Here is a 27,020-nt window from a genome sequence, read left to right as displayed (position 1 = left end):
AATTCAAGCGTTGCAAATATTTGATAAAAATACATAGGGTATATGCAACTATACGATCAACAACAAAAACAAAAAAGCAAAAATTATATGTTATATTACATTTTAGACAGCTATTTAGTGCACACTCATGTTTTTCTTTTTTTAATTTTATTGGCTGAACTATATCAAAGACATACAGAGAAGTATGCAAAAGAACAATAAACAGCAACAAAATATTGGAACAAAGCAGAGGAAATTATATAATATATAATAGACATTGTGTTTTATTGCTATAATAATTATGATCAAATATATAACCTTTTCGGCAGAATTTCTTCAACGACCACAAACCCCCCCCCCCCCCCCCCTTACTCTTCTCCAAAGACATGCACACACAACACACAAATATAAATTTAAAGCAAAAGGAGAAAAAGGAAAAAAAAAACAAAGGTTTTTATATGGACTGCTATCAAGAACAGAATTGGTTTTCTGTTCCTGATACGATTAAACATCTAACTTTTCCAATGACATGATGAATGGAAAAGAAACAACAACAACAAATTAAACAAAACGAGAATTTCTATATATACAGGTTTTTAGAACCACAATGGTTTTCTCGTAAATTTTATAAATTTGTGTCGGTTTAGTTGTATCAAAGACCTGTACGTACAAAAGGTTCGAAGGCTACTGACCTCGTGTTTACTTACCGACAATGAAAAACAAATCTTCAGATATGACGCAATCATCTCTAAGCTTTCAAGTTTTAAAAAAGAAGAAGATAATTAATTTCATTAAACTATTTTACGGTGTTAATATTTATTTCCTGTTCAAAAAGAATTTGCAAAGAATGATTTATGAATTATTAAATAGAATGGCTTTCATGTTAAATGGTTAATTACCAACAAATCAATCACATGACTATATGTTTATTTCGAATAAATCTAATAAATCGTTTATACACATAATCATGGATGTCTTCCAAATTTTACGATGGCTTGTTATGTTAAACCGTAAGATTATTTCTTACTGCTATTATGTATTAAAGAAGATTCAAGAATTCTATAACACAGTGCAAACGAATGTAAAACTTAACAGTGATGCTACGTATTTAGTTAAAGAGAATGTGTTTATACATCATTCTTTTATTAAGTGGTTCCTTGTTTATTTATTGCTAAATATTTTCAGAAAATTGTTCTCGATGCTTAAGGATTTACTTAAAAAATTTAAAAAACCAGATTATAAAATTGATACGTATTCAAAACAATGAAATAACCGTAAAATATTGACAGATTATTGAGATTTTTCTCGAGATATTCAATTTTAAAAAAATGGCGGGAAAAAGGCTGACCCGGAATTTTACCTCAATTGCATTGGTATTATTTTGGTCTCAAATCGAAAGAAAAGAAATTAAGAATCTGCTTAAATTTTGGTAAATGAATGTTTATGAGCTATTTAAGTATTACGTGTATATAAAAGAAAAGGGTGAGTTTTTGTGCAACCTATTTTACCCTGTATAATTGGGGATAAAACGCAAGGAGTCCGAACATTTGACAAAAATTCCCCAACCTCACTAAGTTCGTCCTTAATTGATATTTTCAATAGCCTAGTACTCTCTATTTCTTATATCTTAATATCCAAATATTCTGTAAAAAATCAACTTAATTCAAATTTGAAAGATCGATCCATCTAAACGATTAAGTTTAAAAAATCGTTAATCACCAATATTTCCATTTTCTTAATATTGTTTGTCCTTAATTTATATTTTCAATACTCCATTACTCTCTATTCCTAAAATGTTAATATCCAAATATTCTATATTCTTCATATGTTACATGTAACAGCCTCTTTTTCTTTTATCTTAATTTGCTTTGTCAATTTATTACTTTCATGCTGTTACCCTTCATTTTGCAATGATTAAACAACTACAAAAAAAAAGAATATTATGTGCATGTTCAATAATTACTTTTGATGATATAATATGTAAAGATAATAGACTTTTTGATCAAAACGCATGTGAGCCTTATGTAATTTTTATACGGTTAAGATGCATCAATAGCTTTTTAGCAGTTTAACTATTGTAAATATTTAACACAATATACATAGGGATATATGCAACTATGCGTTCAACAACGGAAAAAAGCAAACTGTGGGTATTAAATATTTTATGATATATTAGACAGATTTTAACTATTTTGATATGAGCGTCGCTGATGAGTCATATGTAGACGAAACGCCAGTCTGGATAACTAAATTATAATCTTTGTACCTTTGTTAACTATTAGTACACTAGCATGTTTTTGTGCGTTGGTTTTACAATCAAACACTTTAACTTTTCGGTATACATATATGAAAGAAATAGGGAAGTATCACAAAAACAACAGTGAAAACAAAACAAAGTAGATTAATTGTTGAGAGCACACATTTTGTTTTGTTGACATTACTATCAAACTCTTTACCCTTCCGGTATAGATATATCAGAGACATCGGGAAGTAGGTAGCATTAATATTAATGGCGGAGAAAAAAGCCAAAAAAAAAAAGCAGGGGTAATTATAAAGACAGATATTAAAGGGGTAGGCCTTGGTAACACCAAAAGTTTTCTCTCTTTTAATTTTTCTTATATTTACATCATTGAAAAGATAGGGGTCCATGAATCATCTGTCAAAGTCTTAAGGAAACTCACTTTTTCGTTTTTTGTTTAGGGCATATTGAATATGATCAATTTTGGGGTACCCTAAAAACGATCAAAACACTAGTAGGTAATCATCATTGAGTGTTTTTGCACATGTTGCCATAAGAATTACCCCTGACTGTAAATTTACATCGAAGAAACATATTTCATACACCGTGTAGAACGCCACTTGCGGGGTGTCGGCTATGTTTGACATGGGGTGGCAATTTTGAAGCGACGAAAAAGTAAGAAGGTAAGTTCAAGCATCAAAATTTCTTATTTCTAGAACTCTCCGTACCATATAATGTATTGCACGGAAGGAACCGCAACATAATCTATTTCCTGAAAGCAGAAGCAGTCGTTTTCAGTGCTCAGTTTTCTCAAACACCTCGCCCTAGTTTTCCGTGTTGCAGATTTTGGGGCTTTATATGCAAATTTCGGTATAAAAAACTACTTTACACAGCCATCCCCCGTATCATTTATATAGAATTGTATTCCTCTCATTGACTTATACCAAATACCAGTTTCTTAGTTAAAATTAATTGGTTTTAAAACTGCTATTCATCAAAATATAAAGTGTCGCCCGGGGTGTCAGATTTTGCGTCGCAAGGGGTAGAGGCTTGTCATAAAAAAAAGAATACATTTTCTTATAAATCGATCTCTATCTGATACTTTTTAATTCAAACACACCTACAAAAATAAGAACATAAATGTAACAGAAAAACACAGGTTACATCAAATTCTTCAAATTTTATTCAATTCCGGTTCGTTTAGAGATATGTATATAGTCAGAGTAGACCTTCAAAGTAGATATGATATGATAGATGTGTAACAGAAAACGGATAGTTCTAGCTGGGCGATTACGAACGAAATAACTGTCTTGAATCATTTTTTCTTGTAAACCTGTTCCGTTGTATATTGTGTACAAGTCGTTGTTTTCTTAATGACAATTGTAGTATCATCGTCTTCAGGATTACTTGAAGTTGTGTTGTCATTCGCTGAAAAAGATGCCGGTGAGTGTTTCATTGGAGAGAGTGTTCTAATTCTTTTAGGAGTAATGGATTTTTGCGGCGTGCACGAGTGCTTTTTAGATGAACCTGCTGATGAACTATGAAGCATTTTGGCTGGTGGAGGCTTCGGGCAGAGACAAAGGGCTGCAAAACTTGTGCTATTTTAATTGCAGATGCTGAATTCACTAGCAATTTGACCAAGAAGTCATATTTTACCAGAAGTTACGATGATCTGAATTATAAATCGATAAATGTCGTCTACGGATTAGAGTGCAACCTTTGCGGATTGGTATATGTCGGTGAAACGAAAGGAAAGCTAAACAAACGTATGTGCGGTCATAGATCAGACATTAACCTCAATGCTAACGACATTCTATACCAGAATTTCAATCAGCCCGATCATTCCATCGTTTCTATGACAGTTCGCATTATCGAAAAGATATACCATAGCTCTAACAATCCTGATCTTTCAACGACTCTCCGTAGACAAAAAGAAGACTACTGGATTAGACAATTGGGAACTGCAACACCGTATGGCTGCAATGACAAAATTGATGGTATAGGTATTCTATCTAGTCCTTCGTGTAACTCGATGAATGTGATGAATATTTTCAACTCGACTCCTCGACGTAGACGCAGTCATGGTCATCGTCATTATACATCACCTTCTCTGCATGATGTCTCTATTAATGACTTGCTGCCATTCATACAAAAGCCGTTAGGTATTCATCACATTCGCACGATACTTTATTCATTACCCCTTTCAAAACTTCATTCTCTGATCAATTTATGTTTGGAATCAACTGTTACAAACCCTCATTCAAACCAATACAAACTTCAAGCTATAATTTCGGATATTGCAAGTCACAGACTTTTCAAGCCAGTTCGCATTGGAAAAGATGAAAAAGAGAAAAGATCTTTTCTAAATCTTTCCTTTGCCAACAAATGTCTCGATGGCGTCAACCTAGGCAATATCCTTCATCATAAATTAGTTCAATCGAAAATACCTCCTTATTTCAAAGACCAGTCTGTACCAATAATTTCATATACCCTCACGACACTTACCAAGAGGAAATCTTGGATAATCATAGGTCTGTTCTTTGTTCCTTTGGTATTTCAACCAAAGATGAAGAACTGGATCTTCCATCACTGTATTGGATACCTAAATTACATAAGTTTCCTTACAAACAACGGTATATTGATGGGTCTTCCAAGTGCTCCACGAAACCTCTTTCTAAATTATTAACATCTAATTTATCAGCAATCAAAGACGGGCTTCAAAGTTATTATGAAACTGCCTATTCTAGAGGTGGCGTGAATCAGATGTGGATACTTAAAAATTCAAAAGATCTTTTAGAGTACATACAATCTAACTCTCGTTCATCTTGTAACAGTATTAAAACATTTGACTTTTCTACTCTTTACACAAGTATTCCACATTCCAAACTAAAAGACAAATTGAAAGAGTTGGTATTACTTTGCTTCATAAAAAAGGATGGCCAACGTAGATACAAGTATCTTGTCTTAGGGAAGGATACATCATACTTTGTAAAGAATCACTCTGATTCAAACAAAAAATTCTCTGAAACTGATATTATCAAGATGCTTGATTTCTTGATTGACAACATATTTGTAACGTTCGGAGGACGTGTTTTTCAACAGACTTTCGGCATCCCAATGGGAACAAACTGTGCCACTCTACTTGCCGACTTGTTTCTTTATTATTATGAGGCTGACTTCATGCAGGAACTTCTTAGAAAGAAAGATAAGAAGGTAGCAATATCCTTAACTCTACTTTCCGCTATATAGATGACGTTCTTTCACTAAACAATTCAAAATTGGTGACTATGTGGAACGCATCTATCCCATCGAATTGGAGATAAAGGATACTACAGATACAGTTAAGTCGGCTTCATATCTTGACTTACATCTAGAAATTGACAATGAGGGTCGGTTGAAAACAAAACTTTACGACAAAAGAGATGATTTCAGCTTTCCAATTGTGAACTTTCCATTTCTAAGTAGCCGAACATTCCAGCAGCACCTGCATACGGGGTATATATCTCCCAATTGATACGATATTCCCGTGCTTGCATTTCCTATCATGATTTTCTTGATAGAGGGTTACTGGTCACAAGGAAGCTATTAAACCAAGAGTTCCAAATGGTGAAGTTGAAATCATCCCTTCGTAAATTTTACGGACGCCATCACGAGTTGGTTGACCGTTATGGAATAACCGTTTCACAAATGATATCGGATATGTTCCTTACGTCGTAACTACAATCCCCTTCCCTTTCATGAATGTGACCTACCGAATTAGACTATTTACCGGATTTGTAATCACATAAGCCACACGACGGGTGCCACATGTGGAGCAGGATCTGCTTACCCTTCCGGAGCTTCTGAGATCACCCCTAGTTTTTGGTGGGGTTCGTGTTGTTTATTCTTTAGTTTTCTATGTTGTGTCATATGTACTATTGTTTTTCTGTTTTTCTTTTTCATTTTTAGCCATGGCGTTGTCAGTTTGTTTTAGATTTATGAGTTTGACTGTCCCTTTGGTATCTTTCGTCCCTCTTTTATATTGAGGACTATTTTGTGATGTTTTGGTTTATTGAGCCATAGCCTTGACTTTTTTTACCATGATAGTGACTGAAAAGGAAAAGAAATCGTTTACCAGCTTGAAAACTAAATATTTTAAGCCATTTTTTTTTACTATGAATGAAATCAAAAGCACATGTTTTATAAGACCAAAAACAGGGAAAATGAAAAACCCTTATTTTGTCATGGTAAAGTAGATGTGAATGAAATCAAAAGCATATATTTTATTAGACCAAAAACAGGCAAAATGAAAAATCCTTGTTTTGTCATGGTAAAGTAGATGTGTTTGAAATAAAATGTATCATATGAAGACTAATTTACAAGCAAATATGTATTTTTTTATGACAAGCCTCTACCCCTTGCGACGCAAAATCTGACACCCCGAGCGACACTTTATATTTTGATGAATAACAGTTTTAAAACCAATTAATTTTAACTAAGAAACTGGTATTTGGTATAAGTCAACGAGAGGAATACAATTCTATATAAATGATACGGGGGATGGCTGTGTAAAGTAGTTTTTTATACCAAAATTTGCATATAAAGCCTCAAAATCTGCAACACGGAAACTAGGGCGAGGTGTTTGAGAAAACTGAGCACTGAAAACGACTGCTTCTGCTTTCAGGAAATAGATTATGTTGCGGTTCCTTCCGTGCAATACATTATATGGTACGGAGAGTTCTAGAAATAAGAAATTTTGATGCTTGAACTTACCTTCTTACTTTTTCGTCGCTTCAAAATTGCCACCCCATGTCAAACATAGCCGACACCCCGCATGTGGCGTTCTACACGGTGTCATAGGTTATCTGAAATATCATGGTAATAAAAATAGCCAGAATGTAAAAAAAAAAATGGTGATTTGATTGATAACTGATACGGTGAAAAGTCTGGCCAGCTCAGATAACACATTTTTGTTTCAAGTTTAGCCAGAAAAAAAAAATTGTCGTTTAATTCCTGAAAAAAATTGTACAAACATTTATTGGTTAATAATCTATAATAACAAGGCACACGAAAAACGTAGAATTTAGGGACACAATTCATTTTCCCCCTACAAAACCTCCTACAGACTGTTTTTCATATTCTTTTTATGTGTTATAGTCAAAAGAGGACTGTCCCAATAATAATTGTATTAAGTTTTACAAGGAAAACAATAATATTTAATATGGGGCGAGTATCTATGGGGCGAGTTGACATGATTTTTTATCACAACTATTTTTTTCTCTCCCAAGACTACAAAATGCCCCTGTCATCAATAGCAGACGCTATCATAATTCATTGTTTTGTGAGTCTGTCAATATCTAAGTACTATCTTTGTGTTAATATAGATTATCTATTATCATAAGTTTGTACTAAGATTGATGTTCAGATCATATCTTCTAGAATTACAAAAAACAAAGAAACAAACTTTGTGTCAATGACTTAGAATTACAACCGTATAACTTCATTATTTAATTCATATGTATACATTGAATTACCCAAATCTTCCAAGATTTTTTTCTAACAAATGCCACAATGTCCTTTAGTCAGTTTAGTTGATCTAGAACTCATCAGACTCAGTTCATTAACATTGTTGTTTTTTTAAGCATTGCATGTATGAATGTAATTTTTACATTTTCATCCACATCATTTAAAAAAAAAGATGTTTTTATTTAGTTTAATGTTTAGTGATGTCAAACAAGTACGGCTTACTGGATCTGTCTGCAACATTCTCACAGCCAAATGTAAACAACATAAATGATTGATCAGTGTTTAATTGACTGCTATGTTAACACGCACTAATGACTTTCAATACACGTGTAAGAGTTGTCTCCCATATACCGGGTTTACCCCCTCACGCAAACACAAAAAAGCAAAGCATATATCTCCTTATTTCTTATATTATTTGCTTATTGATTTCCATGTTGTTTTACTGTTTTTGCTATAAAGATCAAACACTTCAGTTTGTTTCGATATGATTACACGTACTTAATCTGCTGGTAAAGAATAAATCATACTTACATGTCATATACTGATCGACAATAATCTTCAATACTTAAGAAATGGTGAAGACGAGGGTTCCGATTGTCTTTTAGATTTCAAGTTAATAAATTAAAACAATATTAACTTTAATCTTAGTTTTGTGTGGTGTTCATATTGATTAAAAATTTTCTGTTGAAATCTTTTTAGCTTAATATATTTTCCCAATCCACTCTTTTTGAGTAATGCAGGATCAGCATTCTCTTATGGCTTTCTTTACTCAAAATGTGATGTAGATGAGGTTGTAATGGTATTTCCAACAGGAAGTATCAGTCAAATATTGTAAAACATGAACATTATAAATTATATACAGATATTTCGATTGACCGACTTGAAATTTGTGTAAAATTTAGATCATTAGTTATACACTGTAACACTTATGCCAATCCAGGATGACAAAAGATATTATATATTAAAAAATATTAAAAAATACTAAAAAACTCTTGCCTATATAACAAAAACCAGAAGAAGTGGTATGATTGCCAATGAGACACTTCTCAACAAAAGACCAAAATGACACAGAAATTAACAATTATAGGACACCGTACTCATACCGCATATTCAGCTATAAAAGAACCCGCAATGACATATGTAACAAAAACAAACTAATGGCCTAATTTATGTACAATAAATGAACGAAAAAACAAATATGTAACACTCCAATAAACGACAACCACTGAATTACATGCAACTGACTTAAGACAGGCACATACAAATAGAATGTGGCGGGTTTAAACATATAAGTGGGATCTGAAATCTCCCCTAACCTTGGACAGTGGTATTAATGTAAAACATAAGAACGAACTATCAAAATAAGTTAAAAAAGGATTAATTCATCAAATTGATACAAATAAAAATACGACACAGAGTGGAATGTTTGTTATAGCCAATATTGTGAGCTATTATATCTTAACTGCCTCAAAATTGCGAATAACTGTAAACTCAAATTAAGACAAGAAGAAAGAATTCGTTTAGTTTATAACAATATATAAACGTCTAAGTTATAGTTCTTTTTGAACATATTACATAGGCAGTAGAAAGAAATAATACCACATTTTAACAGAACTTTGCAGTTCTTGTGAATAAAAAAAGTATGTCTATCCCTATTGGATTTATATTTAATTGGAATCAACCAGGTTGCTTATATAATCCGAAATAAGATGATAATCTACCCACGAAACATCTTTAATGAAATATCTTAACCTAGATCTTTGATCATTGGAATGGTTGTCGGGATCTTTCAAGTATTCACACTTGAAAAAATAATACATTTTTACATCAACAATTCATAATTGTAATTGTTGCTTGGAAGTAATCAGTAGAAAATCAATCGCTTTATCAGTTTCCAGACACTCCAACTGCATCCGCTAATTCGTCTTAAAATCCTGATGGGTTGTGTCGTGACTTGTGTTTTTGATTTAATTAAACTGAAATAAAATTAATATTGTTTGGATTTCAAAGATATATGCATTTAAACGTTAATAAATTATCAAAAAATAGATTATCACAAGTATTTTGAAATTCTTATATTTTTGGCTACGTTTTCGTTTTTCAAAGACTGAATTATTTCAAACCGGATTAAAGTTATTTATACGATTTTATACCAAAATAAAATCAACTTAATTCCGATTTCAAAGATCCATGCATCTAAACAATTTACAAATTAAAAACAATTTCGTTAATCACCAATATTTCTTTTTCTTCAAATTTATGCATTTTAAACGCTTTGACGATGAGAAAAGAGCGTGCTGTAGGCGGTATTGCATGTGATTTCCTTCTTTAAATTAACAACATATGAACCCGGAATCCATAGTTAAAAGTGTCCTATCATATTCATTATTGAAAACATAAAAAGAATCAGATGTTAAATGCAGAGAAAACGTCATAACTTTGGAAAAAAGAGCTCGAATTCGAATTAAAACTTTGAAGAAGATAATCAGAACATAAACAAATACTATTCTTCGTGTTACTTATTCTTAAGGATATGAGCATGTTTTAACGATTCTCGCTAATCGCTATCTGTTCTCCATTACTGGACATCGCAAAAGTTCCCGTAAAATGTTGACCTCACAAATTATCTGACAATACAAAGGAAAATGATTGTTGTATGATGTCAAAACATATTCATGATATTCGGCCCAGATTATCGGTTCGAGAAGAACATACATGTGTATCTCCAAAAAGCGATCAGTTGTATTATTAACTTAATATGGTTGGACATTTATCAAAATTTTAAAAGCAAAACAATCAAAGTATTCCAATTCAAATCAAATCAACAGAATCCATAAAACTACATGCTGCAATACATTTTCCCCTTATTTTTTAAAATTAAATCATCACTAGGATAACTTTTAAATGTTTGCTTGCTATGATGATAGGAGTTTTGTCGACATAGACTGAGTATGCAACCATCGCACGATCGGTTTGTTTGCTAAATGATTTCAATTATTGCATAATTCACAATGTGTATGATAATATGGTAATTGAATTGTGTATTTCCAAGTTTGCTCAACATCTATTTTAGTGAAAATCGTTCGTAAAAAATGGTTAATGCTCAACAGGTGCTCAAAATTAAATTCATCATGTAATTTTATTAGCAATCAAACTACAATGTAATGTAGTTATTTGCAAATGCATAGGGAATTATATTATGCACGTGTTCGATTAACGAAAACTAGGCATACTGATGTAATTGTTAAGACATATTTTTAGTACAAATGCATGGTTTTTGTGTGTGCTGATTTTACGCCTAATGACTTTAAATTGTCGGTATAGCTATATCAAAGACATGGAGAAGTATGTAACATGAAAGTTAACAACACATAAACATCAAAAACAAATGAAAGCAGGGGTAATTATAAAGATATATATTAATAACACATGGTTTTTGTTGCTTTTACCATCCTACACCATTCGTCACAAATCAAACGGAAAGTAGCGGATTCACTTGAAGATTGCCGATTGGATCCTACATTTAATTTTGTTTCGGTATAAATCTACCAAAGACCCGGATGTAAAACCTCAAAGTAATTACTCTCCTGGTAAAAGAATAGATCATACTTACATCGTGTTAACTGATCGGTAATAAAAAAAAAATCAATTCTTTAAAATTGATGAAGACGTATAATTTCAATCAGCTTTCAAGCTTTTAAAGACTGAATTAAAAGATAAGTACTTAAATTTAAATTGCTTTACAGTGTTAATATGTGGTTCAAATTCAAAAGGAATTTGCAAATACTTCTATCGTTAACAATAAAATATTTATAGATTCTGTAACAGACGAGCTTTCATGTTAAATGGTTAATTAACTACAAATCAATCAATGTGTTTATTTCTAATAAATCAAGTAAATATTTTTATACACAGAACCATGGATTTCTTCCAAACTTTTACAACGTTTGGAATTTATTCATTAGTTTAAACATATTTATTTATAGTGGATTAGGAAACAAGATTTGCATTATATTAATCCCTTTTCACTTTGCGGGTGCTAGTGATGCCTTGTGGCGGAATTAGCCTTCTCTTTTTCGAAATCTACATTAACCCGATTGTACTAAATTTCTGTAGTTTTTATTTGCAAAATATAAGAATGGGGATAGGACTTTTATCGGGACTCCGAGATCGGGTGTTTTTAAGCTCGAAATTTCGGGATTACCCCTTTCAGAATCCGGGAATTCTTTTTTCGAATATCGGAATGTCGGAATTTAAATTTATTTCAATTCGGGATCTCGGGATTTCAGAATTAGGACCCCTCATACCCCCCTCATTAGAATAAATATATCGGAGAATGAATGCATAATACTGCTTTTGTGTTAGTATTATTGAACGACCATTTAACTACAAAGTTGAGAGGGGTTAAGTTTTTTCCTAAAAAGTATTTTAATTCCAAGTTTGATGGGAAAAAATATTGTGGTCAAGCAGATAACAAAAATAAATCTCAATCCAAATTTTCCAAATACCTTATAGTGATAAATTTTGAGGAAAACAATAATTAGATTACAAACGTTGAATGACTGAAAATAACATACCCCCTCTATTAAATCAAAAAATGACTGCTACCTAAAAGAAAGCTAACGCATTATTCATAACAAGAAAATTAACTACCAAACTATTTTTAGAATAAATCACGTTTAAAAGGACAAATAGACAGATAGACCGAATGTTGGTAATGGAGGAAGCTGGACTGCCGGATGAATACCACTGACCAGCGACAGAAAAACTGGTCATGACAAATAGAATCCAATTCGAACGCACAATGTCACGACCGTTCACAATGGTCAGGCTATAACTATCACTGCAGGCGAACTTCTGAGACCACTTGTCCACCAAGGCTCGTTGATATAGTATGATAAAGTAAACAGTTCACTTTTGTTTCCTGAAATGTAAAAACTGTTTTATGTGCATATTATTTTTGTCTTGGGAAAATATGTTTTAAAGAAAATTAAAAATTAAAAAAGTCGAGGCTTTGCTTGTCATTAAATTGGTTTGACACAATATAAAGCTGCAAGTTATAAAAAAAGATACGTTAAATTCCTTTAAGTCTTGTATTTTCCGCAGTTTCACTCTTTTGCAATGCTATCACTGGTCGGACACGTTTTACTCCCACCCTTTGATGTAATTATATGTAAAAGTCTGATCACGAGGCGAAATAATAATTAAGTTTTTCTCTTATTTCATTTATTTAATTTATTTATCTATTGATGAGTTTTTCTTCTTTATTTACAAGAAAATATCGTCTTTCAAATTAATCCAGTCTATTCAGCATCTTCATTTTTATCTGCTTCTTAAGCATTTTAGGTACGGTCTTGATCAAACATAATTTAATTTCCCACTTCATCTGATAATAGAAAACTCCACTTATTCTCCTCCAAATTGAAGATTAGAAATCTTTTCAAAAAAAAGATTAAACGAGTTCTCAACAAGGTTGTTATGTATGAAATAAAATTCGCACTACATGGAGTATATTTAATTACCACGTATTTTAATTATTTATGTGCTATGGATTGAATTGCTCCCGTTGTGTCCATATTTTTTCAATAAATATTCCTACAAGATTTCTTTAAATTCGCTTAAATGAATTAAGGAAGATTATTATATCAGTTTATGAAAATACATGTCTTGCTTGATATTTTATGGTAGCTTTATACTGATTAGTAGTAAACACAATGTATGTTGTGTCTTTAAAATTTATAAGAAATAAACAAATTATCAGTCTTTTCGGTGCAATTTTGAAAATTACAATTAAATTACTAACCGAACTGAATTTACCCAATATATCTTATTATTATTTCAGATGTGGTTGAATGTGACACTGTATAGTAAAAGATTGATTAAAACTAATTAACTGCTGGCAGTAATTTTAAGGTAACATTAAATGAGTCTGTGTCTTGCATTATTATTTAATCTAACGAATAACTTACATATTCTTCATGCGGCGAATCACATTTGTGCGCATTACCAACATATTTGCGCGTAAAAATCGAAAAATTTGCGCGCAGTTTTTGGTAACCTGTAAAATACGTGCGTTCAAATGTAGAAAATGTAATCATAAACTGCGCGCATGAATTAATGTAAATGTGTTTGATCCTTAAAAACGCAAATCAGAACAGGAATATTAAGTCTGTATCAGAATACCCTGAATGATGTATTTTGTATCTTTTTGGGAAAAGAGGGGGTTAATGTATTATTTACTTTTCCTTTATCTGTCCTACTCTAATGACAGCTGTACCAACTTATAAGCATGATACATTTGATAACTATTTACACCACTAGGTCGATGCCACTGCTGTTGGAAGTTTCATCCCCGAAGGTACAATGTATCACCAGCACAGTAGTACATGAATATCAATAACTAGTATATTGTCATTTTTTATAAATTTACTGTTTGCAAAAGTATGAATTATTCTAAATACCAACTATTTTCTTTTCCAAGGCATAGATCACCTTAGCCGTATTTGGCACTTCTTGGGAATTTTGGGTCAACAATGCTCTTCAACTTTGTACTTGTTTGACTTTCTATCTATTTTGATCTGAACGCAACTTGATGAGTCTTATTAGACGAAACGTTCGTTTGGCGTTTCAAATTATAATCCGAGTACCTTTGATAACTGTACTTTTGAGAAGTGGCAATGTAAAGAGCAAACAAATTCCATTACGATATATGCATTGAAAAGGCAAAGGTCCATGTAACAAGGCATATTATTAACTAAAAAGCCTAAGTAATAGTAAATGTAGTTGCATCCATGTTTCGTCCGTTTCTTATTTCTTGAATCACCTGCGTTTTGTACTTTACTTTCATCTATAATCCTCAACTAAAATATTTGTCATTTTTCTTTTCATTTCTACTTTATTCATTTGTTCTTTGAACCCAAGTAGTCCATTCCTGTGTTTCGTGCATGGATATATCAAAGTGAAATCGACATATATTTTACAGATGTTCCGAAAGTAGTTTTGTCCGCATGGATTCTCGAAAGCTAATCTTATCAAAAAAATTCTAAGGAACAAATCACATTCAATAGAAATAAGATGATGTGGTTCATGCATGAGTGCAAATACATTTCCAACCAAGTCACAATTTGTAAAAGTAAGCCATTGTAGAAATGTATTAATTTTGTAGATACTTAAATGATATAAGTATTATATGCAACTGTGGGTTATACCAAAACTTAGGATACCTTATTCATAAGAAAACAGGAGGACATTAAAGCTTTATTACTATATATCTATTTACTGGTCTTTGTATTGTCTGATGAACTTTAAACGAAATTTCAAACACTGTGTACTAGTATTTGATGTACATTTTCTTCATATTTCAACATTTTCAGTGCTATTCTTAATCAGGTACATTTGTATACCAGCTATTCTCTACAGATAAAATGACAAATTGTATTGATTAAAAAACCCAATAAAAGGTTATTCTTTATTTAGATTGCTCTGATTTCTCCTCATCTTCGTTATAAAAGTGAACGAGTTCAAATCGTTAAAACATATATTTGTAATTGAAATAAACCTCAATAAAGCATATTGAGGACTGCTGAGTTCCCGCTGTTCTGTAGTTTTCTGTGTTCTCATTTTAATTAAATGTCTTTTTGTCAAATTTGTTTTATCACAATAATTTGTTTCTGTTTTGCTTCCGACTTGTATTTTTTAATTTAAGTATTGTGTCATTGAAATCCAATTGCAAAATGTTTAACCATATTCAAAGTCATCGACTCAGATATATTTTTCAAATTCACACAAGTAAAATAAATTCTGATCTTGTTGTATGTCATCTTCTTGTGAAGAAACGTTTTTCTTTCCGTCATTTTTCTTTAAGAAATGATATTTTTCTGTTTTGCTTCCGAGTTGTAGTTTTTGGGATGTCATCTATGGTAAATTCTGACGTCACCCCCAAAAAGATTTGTTAACAGTTTCCTTGAAATCAAATTGCAAAATACAACGATGTAGTTAACTATATGCAGAGTTATCGAATCAGACACATTTTTCAATTTTACATAAGGTAGTTCCAATCTTGTTGTCAAATCATTTAATGAATAATAACATCACTTAAAAAATTGTATGCGTCTGAAGCGCTTAACTTTGTTAACCATCCTAAAGAACTCTCAAATCCGAATACTTGAAAATGTATATGTAGGATGTATAAGAACCGAAACAGTGGAAAAACTCTATAGAGCCGAAATGGTCTTACTAATAAATGACTTATTTTCTACTATGCAATTGTAATAATTTGAATTTGGGACCTCTTTATTCATAACGAGAGCCATTCATAGTTTGTACACTAAACCCTATAAAAATACAATGTCTTCGTAAAATTAACTCATACAACATTTGTTTCACTTCCCAAATTGATTTTAATTAGTTTTGATATGGCACGCAATTCCTGCTCTCACTTCTATTTATAGAATGTCTGTCATTCGATTTGACGGTTTCCAGAGACAAAATAATTCAATAAAGCCGCCTTGTTTTAAAGAAGCCCAGACAAAATCATTTGCTATCCTGACAAATTAGATCTACTATGCTTTACTATAACGAAGTTATGATAGAGTTCATTAATATGAAACAAACAAAAAAGAAAATGTCGTTTGACGCTTAATTTTGATGAAAAATCATAATGAGAAAATTAGGTTTTTGTACACCAATATGATTAACCGATATTCAAGTTGTCGCTATTTTTGTAGTAACCGTATTACCAGGTGCAACTAGGCTTTGTACAGATATTTCAAAGATGGGGATGGTGGGGATGAAAATTATCAGTTTCCACAATGTTTTTATAAGTGCGCCACTGGTGTAGACCAAACACATGTCTCCCGTATCACATCATTAGCCAAACTCCGGCGCAGAGCTCACATCCGTTATGTACTTACTTCATGTCACTACACTAAATATATGATATGCCATTGTATTGTAGTGTACTGAGTATTACAGAATGGAAACTAGAGCTGTACGGAGACTGATCATTAGCTTGATATCTTTGATAAGTTTTTGAGCCTCCTCGTGATAAATTTCTGGTTATATCTTACATGCGCAATGTCTTTTTTAGCGCAGTGTTATGATGTAAATTGGAACACATTCGTTCTGATAAATTTGTAAATTAGATTGGAAAAAAGTTTTCATTGAGATGATAGAAGTCATATTTACAAGTAAAAATGAAAATCAATCGCACTCTGTGGATTATTCACCCGTACATTTCTTACTTATCAGCTGGTTATCAATGCACTAACTTAAGGTTAAACAAAACAAATAATTGTAGAAAAAAAAATGGATTTTTCTGTTGTTTGCTTTACATCCAGTGGCACTCATGAACAATAGTCACATGTATATAAAAGATTTGAAAATAGTTTCTAGTATTTAGGATATCAAACATACGCACATAATAAAAGATCTAGAGGACAGTTACATGTATAAAGAAAAAATAAATAATATAGGATACATGTATTTCTACAGGAGTGTTTTAGCGCCACACAATTTTGTCTTCCTATCTAACTCGGCGTTATAACGCAAACATTTGCGATATAACAGAAACCTTTGCATAATAATGCAAACCTTTGCGAAATAAGTTGCGATATTACGCAAATATCTTGATTTCAATTATTCATTAACTTTTGTATATTTGTTGTCTGTCATTCATTTTGATTGTATGTCACTCAAAGATGATAAAATAAACATACATACAAGGCCAAATCATTATAATAAATATGCATAGGAATAATGGAATGCTTGAAGTGCAATTATATATAAATTAAGACTGATTTGTGCATCAGAAAAGATTATAATTTAACAAGAAAATATATATATATAGTATAGTATATAGGTATATTTAAATTGAAAGATAAAAAATAATGACATATAAGTGTGAAACTTCCAGTCATATTTTTAAATCTCAGAATATGATAAAGATTCTTTGATAGAAAGTCATTGAATTTTCAATTCAATATAGTGAGTATATATTTTTAAGATGCTTGGGTAGTAATCTGAATGGAGAGAACATAATTTTATTAATAAAAAATCTTCATTCTATACATTTATTGCAAACGGGTAGCTTGTTTGAATATTACCAACTTTACACAGTTCTCAAATAGAAAGTCATTAAATTTTCAATTCAATATAGTGAAGTACATATTTTTAAGAGGCTTGGGTAGTAATCTGAATGGAGAGAACACAATTTTATTAATAATAAATCCTCATTCTATACATTTATTGCAAACGGGTAGCTTGTTTGAATCTTACCAACTTTACACAGTTCTCAAATGAGAGTTTTCTTTGGAAGTATATTTATATTCGATTATAAAATTGAGAATGGAAATGGGGAATGTGCCAAAAAGACAACAACCCGACCATAGAGACAACAGCAGAAGGTCACCAGCAGGTCTTCAATGCAACGAGAAATTCTCGCACCCGGAGGCGTCCTTCAGCTGGCCCCTTAACAAATATATACTGGTTCAGTGATAATGAACACCATACTAAACTCCAAATTGTAACTATATTAGTTATAACGCACCAACAGACTTTTAATACTCGCCTACCATATTTCATTGTTAGTCAAAATGTATTTAAGAAATATGAATAAACAGCGGAACACTTTCTATAAAATTGCAACATTCTTAGTGCACTCTCACTACGCGTTTACTACGACCTGATTTCGCCACGACCACACAACGATTGTTTTCAACTTGTTCAAAGTTGGTCATGCTCATCACGATCTTGAAGACGTCTCCACGACCGTGATACGACCTTACTGCGTACTACACGATTGCACTACGATCGTTAAAATTTGCATTTTTTTCACAGATCGTAGTGCGCTCGTGGCCTAGCGGGACTGCGGTATTACAAATAGATATGCTGGAAAAAGGTTAAATGATTTTTTCTGTTGTTTGTTGTACGTCCAGTGGCACATATTTCATGCACAATAGTCACATGTTATAATTATCCAGCAGACTTTCAATACTCGCCCAACCTATTTGATAGTAAAAATGTATTAAGGAAATATGATTAAACAGCTGAACACTTTACAGAATTGCAACATTCTTTCTAATGATGTTCGGTAAAATTCTTTTCTGATGAAGTTTGTGAAGTTTTTAAATATTTTTCTTTCTTTTTTATGTCTTTGAAAATAATTAATCTTAGTATAAACGCTTTAAACGATTTTATGTGATACCACTTAAAACGTTTACAAGACATAGATTTATTCTGTATAATATGGTTAAGTAGATTAAACTCTTTTTTTCTTCTCTTTTATATATGAACTTTCAACAACGTTAGGACTTAGAGATGATATGAAAAATCCCTTTGAATTCGAATATCAAAATTGTTATGAATCTACTAATTAAACAAATATAATCCTGAAGATATTTTTGACAAATAACTCTGTCTGACAGAAGTATAACTCTATTATTTATAATAGAAATTTGCCTTTAATTTGCTTCGTCATGGAATTAAACTTCTTGAGTTTAATAAACAAAAATGTCAACACTGTGAAAATCGTCAAAACACTTTGAATAATATGGTTAAGTTAATAATCTGTTATTAACGATATCAATAACATTTTTGATCGAATGAGGGCAGATTATATCATTCTGCTTATTTGTATATAATTTAATTTTGGATGTAACGCGTCTTCTGATTGGCTAACGTTATTTTGTTATGAGCTCATAGACATAATTTAGTCATGTGACCGTGACGTCATCAACGTTTTTTCATGGTTTTCTACGGTTTAAAATAGAATTTATAATTAAATTATAAGAAATGACTGTAATATTTTTTCTGTCTATTCGAAATAACATAAAAAATGTGGTGCACACTGTTGAAAAAACCCACTACGTGCGTTATTCAGTGTGCACCAAATTTTTTATGTTATTTCTTCATAGACAGAAAAAATATTACAGTCATTCCTTAAATATTAATATTATCGATACAAAGAGGAAATAATGGCTCGCTAAATTGATGTGGACAAAATTTGGTGTCATCTTTATCATACAATATCTGTCCTGACATAGAAATATTATTGGTTTACAATGAGGCCATATACATTTACACGAAAAAGTGTATATATGTTTAGTTTTTGGTTGATGCAGTCAAATAATTTTGTTATTAAAACGACTCAGTCTGATATATCGAAACTACTGAAATTTGTTAAGAATTTAATGTTTTGAATAAAAAGAGGACATGCTGTCATTTGAATTATACAATCCATCGTGATCGGTTGTTGTCTGCTCTATGGTTGGGTTGTTGTTGCTTTGACACATTCTCCATTTCCTTTCTCAATTTTATAAGTGATTTACTATCAACTATATAAGTATCTATATATTAAGATTTTACATAATAAAGTGTAAATATGGTCAGTTTTGGTTGATGCTGTCACATATGATCAGTTTTGGTTGATGCGGACAAATAATTTTGTTATACCAGTCAGTCTTAGGTATGAAAACTACTGATATTTGTTTATGATGCAATATTTTGAATAAAAAGAGGACACACTGACATCTAAATTGATGCAAAAGAAATTAGGTAGCATTGTGTTCCAATATTTCTATCATTTGCATTAAACAATCCATCTTTACATAACAATATTACAGATTTACTTTGCAACTATAAGAGTTACATAACAAAGAGCAAATATGGTCAGTTTTGACTGATGCAGTCGTATATGGTCAATTTTGGTTGATGCTGTCAAATGTGATCAGTTTTAATTGATGCAAACAAATAATTTTGTTACATGAGTCAGTCTGAGGTATGAAAACTACTGATGTTTGTTTCTGATGCGATATTTTGAATAAAAATAGGAAATGCTGGCACTCTCAATCGATGCTAATTTTTTTTTGTGGTCGTTGATTTCCAATATTGCAGTTATTTATATACTACAGTCCCTCTTGACCTAAAATTATAACTGAAGTACTGTGCAGCTATATAGACTTGCATAAAAAAAAGCAAATATGGTCAGTTTTGGTTGATGCGGTCAAAAGATTTTATTACACGACTCAGTCTGAAGAATGAAAACTACTGATATTTGTTTTTATGATTCAATAACTTGAAAAAAAAAGAGGACATGCTGGCACTATAAATTCATGCGAACAAAATTTTGAGGTCATTGTTTTCCAATATTGCTGTAACTTGTATATTACAGTCCCTCTTGATCTAAAATTATAACTGAATTACTGTGCAGCTTTATAGATTTGCAGAAAGAAAGAGCAAATAAGGTCAGTTTAGATTGATGCGGTCAAAAGATTTTTGTTTAACAGGTCAGTCCGAGGTATGAAAACTACTCTTAAACAGATATCACATTTGTTTACGATTCAATATTTTGAATAAAAAGAGGACATGCTAGTACTATAAATTGAGTGCAAATAAAATTTTTAAATCATTAATGTTTTCCAATATAATTGGTATCCTTGCCAAAAAATATAACTGAATTACTGCAGTGTGCAGCTAAATGTATATAGATTTATTTGATCAAATCAAATATGGTCAGTTTAAGTTTAATTTAAAAACATATTTATTTATAATAGTGGATCATTGGCGGATCCAGAGGGGGGGGGTCGGGGTTGGACCCCCTTTTTTTGGGACGATCAATGCATTTGAATGAGGACATATAGTTGGAACACCCCCTTTTTTTTCCTGGGTTGGGAACCCCCTTTTTAAAATTGCTGGATCCGCCATGGTGGATTGGGAAACAAGGTATGACATTGAGGTCAGATAATTTTGTTATGTAAAACGAGCCATCCTGACTCCCGGAATGACAAATTGAAATAAAAACAATTGAAATAATAATCCCCCCCCCCCCCCCCCAATATTAATTGCCTAATTTATGTCAAAAAAATGAAAGAGAAACAAATAATTTATGTAACACATCAACAAAAGAAAATCACTGAATAACAGGCTCCTGACTTGGAACAGTCACATACATGCAAAATATTGCGGGGTTAAACATGTTCTCTTGCCGACGAAAAATCTGAAATAAAACCGGCAAAATAGCAAAACAAAATTATAATATTAATCGCTATTTTGCCGAAGCTTTTATATTAAGACAAAGAGTTCTTAAAACTTATAAATCAATTCTAGTCGTAGAATTTATAAATCAATTTTAGCCGTAGGATTTATAAATCAATTCTAGTTGTAGAATTTATAAATCAATTCTAGCCGTAGAACTGTTCTAGAAGTAAAACTGACCAAAGATTTGGTCAGTTCTAGGTAGAATTGTCTAAAACTGTTCTAGGATAGAACTGTCAGGATCAGTTCTAGGTAGAACTGTCCAAATCAGTTCTAGGTAGAACTGACCAAATCAGTTCTAGGTAGAACTGTCCAAATCAGTTCTAGGTAGAACTGACCAAATCAGTTCTAGGTTAGAACTGTTCTAGCTAGAACTGACTAAAAGGTGTCAGGCTGACAGTTCTACGTACTGTCCTAGAACAGTTCTTCTGACAGATTCTGACAGATTTAATGAGAGGTTAGAAGTGATCTCCACTGTAGATTAATGTTATTCACGAAATAAATGACATAACGCTTTAACAATTTCTGTTCTCTACCTATATTTTACGATATTTTACTTGTTACCATTGAACCAGGAATCTTCTGAAATGGACAGCTGACGATCTAACAGGAAATTAAACATTTCTTACTTCAGATTTGTACTTTTAGATGCTTTGATTTGAAGGATCTGTTTAAGTAATAATCTAAGTTCATGTGTAAGTATATCCCATTTAAAGATTATCTTTTATAAATACACCTGTAAATTTTCAATCTTTGTTTCCTCCTTATTGTTTGACGCCATATTTGAACAATTACTTAAGTTTAACATGACTCTGTATCTATTTCAACATCTTACTGATACATGTATCAGTCCCTTTATTGTTGTATGATAACTATTTACACCACTGGGTCGATGCCTCTGCTGGTGAACGTTTCGTTCCCGAGGGTATCACCAGCCAAGTAGTTAGCATTTCGGTGTTGACATGAGTATCAATAATGTGGTCATTTTTATAAATTTCCTGTTTACAAAACTTTGAATTTTTCGAAAAACTAAGGATTTTCTTATCCCAGGCATAGATAACCTTAGCCCTATTTGGCACAACTTTTTGGAATTTTCGATCCTCAATGCTCTTCAACTTTGTATTTGTTTTGTTTATAACTATTTTGATATGAGCGTCACTGATGAGTCTTATGTAGACGAAACGCGCGTCTGGCGTACTAAATCATAATCCTGGTACCTTTGATAACTAATTACACCACTGGGTCGATGCCTTTGCTGGTGGACGTTTCATCCCCGAGGGTATCACCAGCCCAGTAGTCAGCATTTCGGTGTTGACATGAATATCAATAATGTGGTCGTTTTTATAAATTTCCTGTTTACAAAACTTTGAATTTTTCGAAAAACTAAGGATTTTTTTATCCCATGCATAAATAACCTTAGCCGTATTTGGCACAACTTTCTGTAATTTTCGATCCTCAATGCTCTTTAACTTTGTATTTGTTTGGTTTATAACTATTTTGATATGAGCGTCACTGATGAGTCTTATGTAGACGAAACGCGCGTCTGGCGTACTAAATCATAATACTGGTACCTTGATAACTATTATTTCAGTAAACACTAACTTTAAGTACTATCATTGTTGAAAGATCTACAAAGACGATAATTTGTTTTTCTATTAACCTCGCATTTTTGTTTTCGTTTTTGTGGTTTTCATTAAGTTGTATCCTGCATTATTATTTTCAAATCCCCACTCAGCAGTCAATTTGACAAATTGTTTACTAAATTTTTCTATGATAATATATAATATTAGCTTTCTTAGATCCCCCGCATCACACGCGATAGTCTGTAAGGCTAATCTCTTAGCTGTATAACAGACAGAAAGATTATATTTGACTCTTTTGATTAGTTGGGTCCTTACAACTCCATATTAAAGTAATTCAAATATCTATACTACAAACAGGAAAAGACAGATTTCATTAAGCTGCATCTCTTCTGAATCCAAAAAAAGATAGCCAGCTGGAAATATTTGTGACATGACGCATACTTGTAGTGTTTTGTTCTTCCTACGTTTGTCTTTTTTTTCAAAGAAAACGTCAATTTGTGAAAAATATCCAAATTCGGATACCGTTATCGATCCGTGTCTTTTACGCTTTCGCGCATGTCGTGACAGTGAGATGAGTAATATGTCATTGAGAGGTTGAGTTACAGATTTTAGTGGTCCCTCGAGGATTCAAGTCCGGCTACTCAAAATCTTGAAATAAGCATTTTCTCTAATCTTGTTTTATTATGTTTAGTATTGTGCTTTGTTTTCAAATTATTCTAGATTTATTTATATTCTAGTGTATCGTTTTTCATAAATACTTATTTTCCTGTCTCCTTAAAGGTAATTTAGTTTTGCAATATTTTTATAACATTCACGATTTATTTTTAGTTTAAACATATTTATTTATAGTGGATTGGGAAACAAGTTTTGCAACTTATATTAATCCCTTTCCACTTTGCGGGTGCGAGTGCTGCCTTGTAGCGGCATTAGCCTGCTCTTTTTCGAAATCTACAAGGGTGTCTTTAACGTGCAAGAGATATGGCTCTCTCGGGTCAGCTATTTATCGTCCCCTTCCGACGGACTATCATCGTTTCCACAAGACCATACTCGTAAATGGATTTATTTTTATACCTAAGCAGTTGTTCAAAGATAAGAATCAACCACCTACCATTTATAGCTAATGAGTAAATTAATTTCTTTTGATTAAGGTATCGGCATTGAGATTCTCCCCTCTTCTATGGGTTGGATAGAGACTTAAAATCTATCATACTGAGCTTCATTGAAAGATATTATACTGTTAACTAAAAAAAGAAGTAACGATAAAACAAACAGCCTGATTAGTTGGTATATTTCAGTTCACTAAATCAATTGACAGATTTATGAATGCAAGAAACAGAACAAGTCATTATGTAAGTGAATGACAGACATAGCATTGATAGGCGAAGAGTGTAAGGTTCACTTCTAACAAATTACAAAGATTAACGTTATCCATTGATTAACGACAAAATCCTTCAACAATTTCTGTTCTGCACTTGTATTTTGCTTGTTACCACTAAACCAGAATTTTTTTTAAATGGACAGCTGACGATCTAACAGGAAATTAAACATGTCTTACTTCAGGTTTGTACTTTTAGATGCTTTGATTTGAAGGATCTGCTAGAGTCGATCAAGTACAAATCATAGTTCATGTATAATTATATCCCACGTGTTATCTTTTATAAAAACACATGTAAATATATAAACTTTGTCTCCTCCTATGTGTTTGACGCCAAATTTGTACAAGTACTTAAGTTTTACACGATTCTGTATCTATCTCAACATGTTCAATCTAGAGTATCTTTTCAAGCTAATACAACTTGCCTCCCACTGGAATATATTGATTACTATCTTACTGATGCATGTATCACTCCCTTTATTGTTGTGTGTTGTTTTTCACTAAACACTAAATTTAAGTACTAGCGTTGTTCAAAGAACTACAAAGAAGGATAATTTATGTCTTTTCTTTATCTAGTTTCCTACAACTACAGAGTAAAGGTGCAATACCACCATTTGTTTTTCCCATATTTTCTTTGTGAATTTGTGCACTTTTTCAAAAAATTGTGTAGAATCTATCTTTATTTCAAATAAAAAAATACTTGGCATGAGTAAAGTTTATATCCGTCCAGTACTATGGACAAAATTTCACACAACATGTCATTTAATATAAAAATGACGTTAACCAATCAAATTTTCACCTCTATTTTACCTGTGTACAAGCTTTTAATAACCATGTAACCATGGTAACCAAAGTTTCCAAAATATTCTATAGCAACACAAAACAAAAAATACTGTTGCTCTGAAACATCCAAGATTTATGCTTATACACCAAAAGTATTTTACTGCAATGAAATGAAGGATAAATTTTCTAAAACTGTAAATTCAAGGAAATATGTTTTCAATCCTTTTTCGTATGCAATCGGTGGTGACGTACTGTGATTCGGTGGTATTACACCTAACGCAATCCAAATATTGTTAAGAAAATTAGTGATCGAGTCTGATTTTCGAACTCTTCGAATACATTGCTGATATAAATCTACAACAAGTCTCATAAAAATCTTAAATATAATTTACAAATGAGAACGCTAACGATGTTATTTCTATAAAATCAATATGTTTCCAAGGGGCATAACTCTTTAAGAAATATATGTTGATATTTTATGCAATGTACTCAGTTAAACAAAAATATGTTTTGTATCATTCATAAAAACACGAATTTCCTATCTCGAGCTTATATGTTAGGATTTGATGTAACACGTCTTCTGATTGGCTGAAAGATTTTGTACACAACTGGTAAACATAATTTTGTCATGTGACCGTGTGGTAATCACACATGTTTTTTTCATGATTTACTCTTTAGAAATTGAATTTAGAGTTAAATTATAAAGAATGACTCATATTTTTTTCTGTCTCTCCGATAACAATTTTCTGTTTTCTAACAAGATACTGTCTGTATCGCTAACAACGCTCCTATTGTAGCCTACATGGACAACACATACATTGTTCAATATAAAAGCATACAAATATTACTCATGCAATTGTATGATCTTTTCTTTATTATTATTTACATATACCATTAAGTCAATATGTTATGCATGTTTCAATTTAAGATATTAAGTATGTCTATGAAACGTGCATAAAAGTCATATCTTATATTTACCTTTCTTATCTCATCCTGCACTAAATGAAAGTTGTTGTGTTCTTACTTTCCCAATGGTATTTTAATGCTGCAATAATTTTTGAAATTAATTTCCGTACTTGTGCAAGATATCGTGAGGTAAAATCAAAGGACTCAACCAATGTTTCCTCAATTGAGAATGATACTACTGATTTTGACCCTGAACTCAATACCGCCCTTTTTGGTGGTTGACGCTTACTCATGCTTTTTCGAAAATTAGTAAATCATTGGTCCATCTCAAAGTTTCAAAAAATGTTAACTTGCATAACTTCGGGCATGTGTTGATCGAAACTAATGTGAAAATAAAAAAAATATTTAATCACACATTTGTAAAAAGAGGGACTATCTCAAAGTTTTCAGAATTCGAAGATACCCTTAAGGTTTGTTTTAAAAACTTAACACCAGTAGTTTTATTGCTGTTTGAAAATTTGAAGAAAAAAAATAATTGTCTATCATCAGGCAAGCTTTTTTTTTCAAAATTCAAGATAGTTTGTTAGAGTATTTATCACAATGGCCGTAACAAAACAGA

General features: G+C 31.8%; 1 protein-coding gene across 3 annotated transcripts in view; it reads left to right on the top strand.

Moving 5' to 3' along the window:
- Positions 1 to 27,020, top strand: part of LOC143059226 (cardioacceleratory peptide receptor-like) — a 148,883-nt gene that overhangs the window by 61,170 nt on the left and 60,693 nt on the right. For 2 of the 3 annotated variants that reach the window (XM_076232703.1, XM_076232704.1), the window contains exon 2: positions 13,566 to 13,636. The exons of the other annotated variant lie outside the window; for it this stretch is intronic. The gene's annotated coding sequence lies outside the window, so the exon portion shown is untranslated. The remainder of the gene's footprint in view (positions 1 to 13,565; positions 13,637 to 27,020) is intronic. 3 annotated transcript variants of the gene reach the window in all.

Source organism: Mytilus galloprovincialis, chromosome 14 (assembly GCF_965363235.1).
Source record: "Mytilus galloprovincialis chromosome 14, xbMytGall1.hap1.1, whole genome shotgun sequence".
Classification (NCBI taxonomy): Eukaryota; Metazoa; Mollusca; class Bivalvia; order Mytilida; family Mytilidae; genus Mytilus; species Mytilus galloprovincialis.
This window is presented reverse-complemented; position numbering and strand designations above follow the sequence as displayed.